Source organism: Erinaceus europaeus, chromosome 13, assembly GCF_950295315.1.
Source record: "Erinaceus europaeus chromosome 13, mEriEur2.1, whole genome shotgun sequence".
In the NCBI taxonomy this organism is placed as follows: domain Eukaryota; kingdom Metazoa; phylum Chordata; class Mammalia; order Eulipotyphla; family Erinaceidae; genus Erinaceus; species Erinaceus europaeus.
The window spans coordinates 98389719-98396067 of NC_080174.1; the positions used below are offsets into that span (position 1 = coordinate 98389719).

The window sequence follows — 6349 nt, forward strand, 5'->3', positions numbered from 1 at the left end:
AGGGGAGTCGCTTCACAGGCGGTGAAGCAGGTCTGCAGGTGTCTGTCTTTCTCTCCTCCTCTCTGTCTTCCCCTTCTCTCTCCATTTCTCTCTGTCCTATCCAACAACAACGACACCACCACCAATAACAATAATAACTACAACAACAAAACAAGGGCAAGAAAAAAAAAGGGCAACAAAAGGGAAAATAAATAATAATAATAATAATAGCCTTCCCAACAACAAAACTCCAGGACCAGATGGCTTTACAAATGAGTTCTAAAAACCATTCAGGAATCTAGCCAACCAGACACAGAATATTATATGGAAAAGAGTGTTCATCATGACAAGTAGGATTTATTCCAGGAATTCAGTTTGGTTCAATATATACAAGTCAATCCATGTGATTCTCCACATCACTAAAAGCAAGAACAAAACCAGATGATTATCTTAATAGATGCAGAGAATGTCTTTGACAAAACCAAACATCTTTTCATGCTCAAAACACTGCCAAAAAAATGTGAATAGATGGAAAATTCCTTAAGATAGTGGAGTCCATATACAGCAAACCAACAGTCAACGTCATACTCAATGGACAGAAGCTGAAAGCATTCGTCCTCAGATTGGGAACTGTCCATCATCACCACTACTCCTCAACAGTATTGGAAGTTCTTGCCATAGCAATCAGGCAAGACAAAGGAATCAAAGAAATACAGATTAGAAGGGCAGAAAACAAACTTTCACTCTTTGTAGATGATATGATAGTAAACATACAAAGCCCTAAAGAATCCATGAGACAGCTTCTGGAAATCACTAAGCAATATAGCAAGGGGTTAGGCTATATAATGACTGCACAAAAACCAGTGGCATTCCTTTATACACACACTAAGTGAGAAGAGGAAGCTATGCAAAAATCACTCCCATTCACTATCACAGCAAAATCAGTAAATTAACTAGGAATAAACCTGACCAAAGTAGCAAAAGAATAATATATAGAAAACTATAAGTTGCTATTCAAGGAAGTAGAAAATGATCCAAATAAATGGAAAGATATCCCATGCTCTTGGACTGGAAGAATTAATATCATCAAAATGAATATTCTCCCCAGAGCCATATACAAATTTAATGTGATACCCAGCAAAGTTCCACCAAGCTTCTTTAAGGGAATAGAACAAAAATGACAATCATTTATCTGGAACCAGACCACACCTAGAATCACCAAAACAATTTTGAGGAAAGGAAACACTCCCAGATCTCAAAACTAAATAAATTATAAGGGCATCATAATGAAAACACACTGGTACAGGAATGAAAATAGGTACACAGACCAGTGGAAAAGAATTGAAATCCCAGAAACAAACCCCCAAATCCTAATTTTTGATAATGGGACTCAAAGTATTACATGGAGGAAGGAGGGTCTCTTCAATAAATGGTTCTAGTTCTTTTTCCAACTCTAACAGCATCTCCCCAGACAATCAATACCTTTAGCCCCTGCAAGCGTCAACCCGGCTTTGACCTAGCACGTTATGATTGGGCCCTCCTCAATCGCTATCGAACAGGCCATGGCCGGTGCGCCGCTATGTTCCATCGCTGGGGAGCCAGAGACGACCCGAACTGCCCCTGCGGCTACAGACAGACTATGACCCACATAGTCAATGACTGCCACCTCTCCAGATTCAAAGGAGGTCTCGAAACTTTACATCAGGCTCAACCTGACGCTGTTGACTGGCTACGGAAGAAGGGCAAACGCTAGAAGAAGAAGAAGCCTACCTGCCTGTTAGCTGACAGGCTCAGGCAAAAATTAGCAACGTCATGGGCCCTTTGGAATATACTTAAAATAGATTTATTAGCGTTTTCATAAATGAAACATATGTGCTCGACCTGGCTCTGGCACAGCAATTTATACAAGAGATGTTCACACCAGAGGCATGCTGGTCTCAAGTTCAATCCCCAGCAACATAACTGAAAACGGAGCAGTGCTCTGGTAAAAAAGCAAAAACAAAGAAGCTTTAGGTTATTCACACACTAAGCATGGAACTTAAACAAGTCAGAGACATGAAACATGGCAGGCATGGCAGGTATGAAGTTAGGGCCTGCAGAGTCTGACTACTGTTGGACTTTCAATTTCCACTTGCAATAGTATCTGACTGTGCTGATGATGGAGGACACATGACCCCTCTGTTGGAAGATGAGCTCCTGTCTGATCTTTGGTTAAACATCTGTAAAGACGGGGCCTAGCAGATCCATGCACACCATGTCTACATAGATCTCCAGGAAGGATGGAGAAGAGGCCTGTGATGGCTATGGGCCACTTGGACAGACAAGGGGCACTTCAGTGGCCCTATTCCCAGGCCTCCCTCCATGATGTCTTGGTGAGTGATGACAGAATCATCAGGTTTTCAACAAACAGCCCAGCAACTTGAGCTTGCCCAGGACATCCCTTCCATGATTTCTCTTGGACCTTCACATTAAAGAGGCTGGGGGGTGGAGTACCACAAGGCAGCCTAACCTAGAAGAGTCTAACTTCCTTGAGCCACTGGTTCACCTTGCAGACATTTTGTTTATCTTAGCAGACTTCCTGGAATGTGGTGACAAATGACCAGATTCAGACAACATGCTCAGCATCTGAAAGCCTCTGTCACTGAGGTTCCCACAAGACAGAGCCCCTATAAATTGGCGTATGTCAGGAGAACATGTTTCTCAAACTATTTTTTAAATTCGTTTATTTATTTATTATTGGATAGAGACAGAAAAATTAAGAGGGGAAGGAGAGATAGAGAGGGAGGGAGAGAGACAGAGAGACACTTGCAGCCCTGCTTCACCACTCATGAAGCTTTTCCCCTGCAGGTGGGGACCAGGGGCTTGAACCTGAGTCCTTGTGCACAGCCATGTGAGCACTTAACCAGGTGCCCACCACCTGGCCCAGGAGAACATATTTTATGCCACATACTATATCTGTGTAGTGGTTGCCAGGTTACAGGTGTGGCAAGCTCTACTGGGGACTATGGACAAGGAAGCTATTTCATTTCCTGAGAGACCCCCACATGCTGTTTGCTATCTTCACTATGGGCATATTTATATCAACATAGTCACCACAACAGCTCCCTGCTAAGTTCTGGGTGCAGAACATTCCATCCAATGATAGATAATGGATCTAAGACAGACAATGACACTAAGCAACTTCTGTTGTCCAGATCTTTCTGAGACAAAGTGAATATAATGCAGACACCCAATGAAAGGAGAACCTCTGACTTGCAGTCATTAGTAAAAGGCAGTCTCTGGTAACTGACATAATCACATGACTCTCTCGTATTATACCTTTTAGATAATTTTATGAGGTCCACAAATAGCATGTCTCTGTATAGTTTCTTTTTACTTTATTAGTGATTTAATGGTATTTCCCAAAAGTATAAGGTTTTGGGGGTATATTGTGGTCCGGGAGGTGGTGCAGTGTTAAAGCCTTGGACTCTCAAGCATAAGGTCCCACGTTTGATCCCTGGCAACAACATGTGCCAGAGGGATGTCTGGTTCTTTCTCTCTCCTCCTATCTTTCTCATAAATAAATAAAATCTAAAAAAAAAAAAAGAGAAGGGAGTCAGGTGGTAGCGCAGCGGGTTAAGTGCACGTGGTGCAAAGCGCAAGGACCTGTAAAAGGATCCCGGTTCTAGCCCCTGACTCCCCACCTGCAGGGGAGTCGCTTCACAGGCGGTGAAGCAGGTCTGCAAGTGTCTGTCTTTCTCTCCCCCTCTGTCTTCCCCTCCTCTCTCCATTTCTCTCCATCCTATCCAACAACGATGACAACAACTACCACAACAAAAACAACAAGGGTAACAAGGGAAAATAAATAATAATAATAATAATAATAAATATTTTAAAAGAAAAAGATTTCGGGGTGTAATTCCACATGCACACACACATTTATAAATCACCACACTCTGCACCAGTTTTCTTGTCCTCCACCTGAAAACCCCCAGAGTCCTCACAGGAGGAGGACAACCAAGAAAAAAAAAAAAAAAGCTGCCTGATGCAGTGGATAGATACTATTTGTGGCAATTACTCTGGTGGCAATTTAAAAAGGGGGGGGCAGGCGATGGCACACCTGGTTAAGCACACACATTAAGTGTGCAAGGACCTAGGTTCAAGCCCCTGCTCCCCACCTGCAGGGGGGAAACTTCAGGAGTGGTGAAGCAGGGCTGAAGGTGTGTCTCTGTCTCTCTCCCTCCCTATCACCCCCTCCTCTCTCAATTTCTCTGTCTCCACTCAAAAATAAATAAATATATAAATAAACATTAAAAAAAGATACACACCAGTTTCTGTGAGAGAGCATATGTTCACACGTATCCATAAACTACTGCAAAATATATACCTGAAAGCAGAAGTACACTAGAGTTTGCAGTGAGTACCTCCCTAACACTTCCTCTCCACTATTCCAAGCTTTGGGTCCATGACTGCTCAACAATTTGTTTGGCTTCGTATGTTAACTCTCTTTTCAGTCACCAGGTTCCAGATGCCATCAGGATGCCGGCCAGGCTTCCCTTGACTGAAGACCCCACCAATGTGTCCTGGAGCTCAGCTTCCCCAGAGACCCACCCTACTAGGGAAAGAGAGAGACAGGCTGGGAGTATGGACTGACCAGTCAACACCCATGTTCAGCAGGGAAGCAATTACAGAAGCCAGACCTTCCACCTTCTGCAACCCACAATGACCCTGGGTCCGTGCTCCCAGAGGGACAGAGAATGGGAAAGCTATCAGGGGAGGGGATGGGATATGGAGATTGGGTGGTGGGAATTGTGTGGAGTTGTACCCCTCCTACCCTATGGATTTGTTAATTTATCCTTTCTTAAATAAAAAATAAATTTTAAAAAAAGGGAACGAGAGTGGGGGAGATAGCATAATGGTTTTATAAATAAAATTCCATACCTGAGGCTTCAAAGTTCCAGGTTCAGCCCCTCACACCACCACAAGACAGAGCTGAGCACTCCTCTGGAAAAAAAAAAAAAAAGCATATGTTTTAAACCAATGCAATTTAATAAAAATATCTTTAAATAGTACACTGCCCGCAGTCATTGTTCTTACACTTAAATATTAACTCTCCTTATACTTCCTCATCTGTAAAATTTGTCCTTATTTGCACTACCTGGAGCACTAACTGAAGTAAAAACAGTGAAGACAGCACCAGATGTTTCCTGTTGGATGTAGAATAGAGGTGACCAGATCAAATCCACTTACAAAAAAATGTAACCAGGCTGCCACTTGAAGTTTGTGAGAACAATGGTGTTTGTGTGTGGCAAGAACAATGGTGGTGGGTGTGTTGTCTCATGCAAACCCTGTGAAGGTGAGAGTAGCCCTGAAATAATATAATACTGCAAAACACTGTCAAATTACTTGCAAACTAATATCGATGAGGCTGTGTTATGGAGCTGTTTAGAGAAAAACTCTGCAAGGACATTAGCAACTACTTCCTCACTCTGTAGGAAGCCTGCAGGAAGGCCAAGTGTGCACAGATTCCTGCATTGTGTCATAGTATCTTTTTACATTAACAAGAGAGACATAACAAGAGGGACAGAGACCAGAGCACTTCTCACCCCGACCACCATCACTCAGAGCTGATCAGTGTTCTGACAAAAAAGAAATTAAATAAAGACATGCAGATGTGCACACCAGGGGACAAAGGCTAAAGTTAATCCCCTTGGAATTCCACTTCAACGTTCCCTGAACCCACAATAAAAGTTAGAAGACCAGACAATTCAATACCCCCCTCTCTTTGTCTTGGGAGGATATATGTCTGAATTGTGTATTTGCCTCTTTTCTCTCTCTCTGATTTGTCTCCGTAAGTGCTTGCCTCCCTGAAAGATGACTGATTCTCTGGTGATTCCTCATGTAGAAATCAGCTTATAACCACACCAGCGGAACTTTATGGTGGGACCTCTGTCTTCTTCCTCTTGTTCCCCCATCACAATCTGAACGCGGGATTCTGCAGCTTCAGAGTTTTGGAATATGAATGGTACTTCCCACTCCCTGCCCAAGGAGCACATTGAATCCGGGACCCTTGCAATGGACCAGGAGGCTGCGGTCCAGGGGGCTGCAGCCCAGGTGCAATGTGCAGGTGGCAGAATGACTGGAGGAGGAGCGCCCTGGCCACATGGCTGCTTCCCACAGCAGCGCAGCAGCTCTCAGGCACAGCTCTCCCCATCTCGGTCCAGGTGAACTGCACTCACCACTGGCTGTCCAGGCTCGGGGCTCCCTGAAGACTCTCTCCGATTCCAAATGGCAGGAAAGCGAGGGTGAGCTGAGAAGTAAGTGAGGACCGCAGGAGAGGGGTCACTAGTGCGCCTTACTTCCTGGCTTGTCTTCTTTCACCACCACCAGC

General features: G+C 43.9%; 1 protein-coding gene across 1 annotated transcript in view; it reads right to left on the reverse strand.

Moving 5' to 3' along the window:
• Positions 1-6349, reverse strand: part of LOC132542408 (zinc finger protein 14-like) — a 33233-nt gene extending 26884 nt beyond the window's left edge. Inside the window, exons 1-2 of the mRNA XM_060204979.1 lie at positions 6198-6349; positions 4900-4962 (exon numbers count right to left, since the gene is read on the reverse strand). The gene's annotated coding sequence lies outside the window, so the exon portion shown is untranslated. The remainder of the gene's footprint in view (positions 1-4899; positions 4963-6197) is intronic.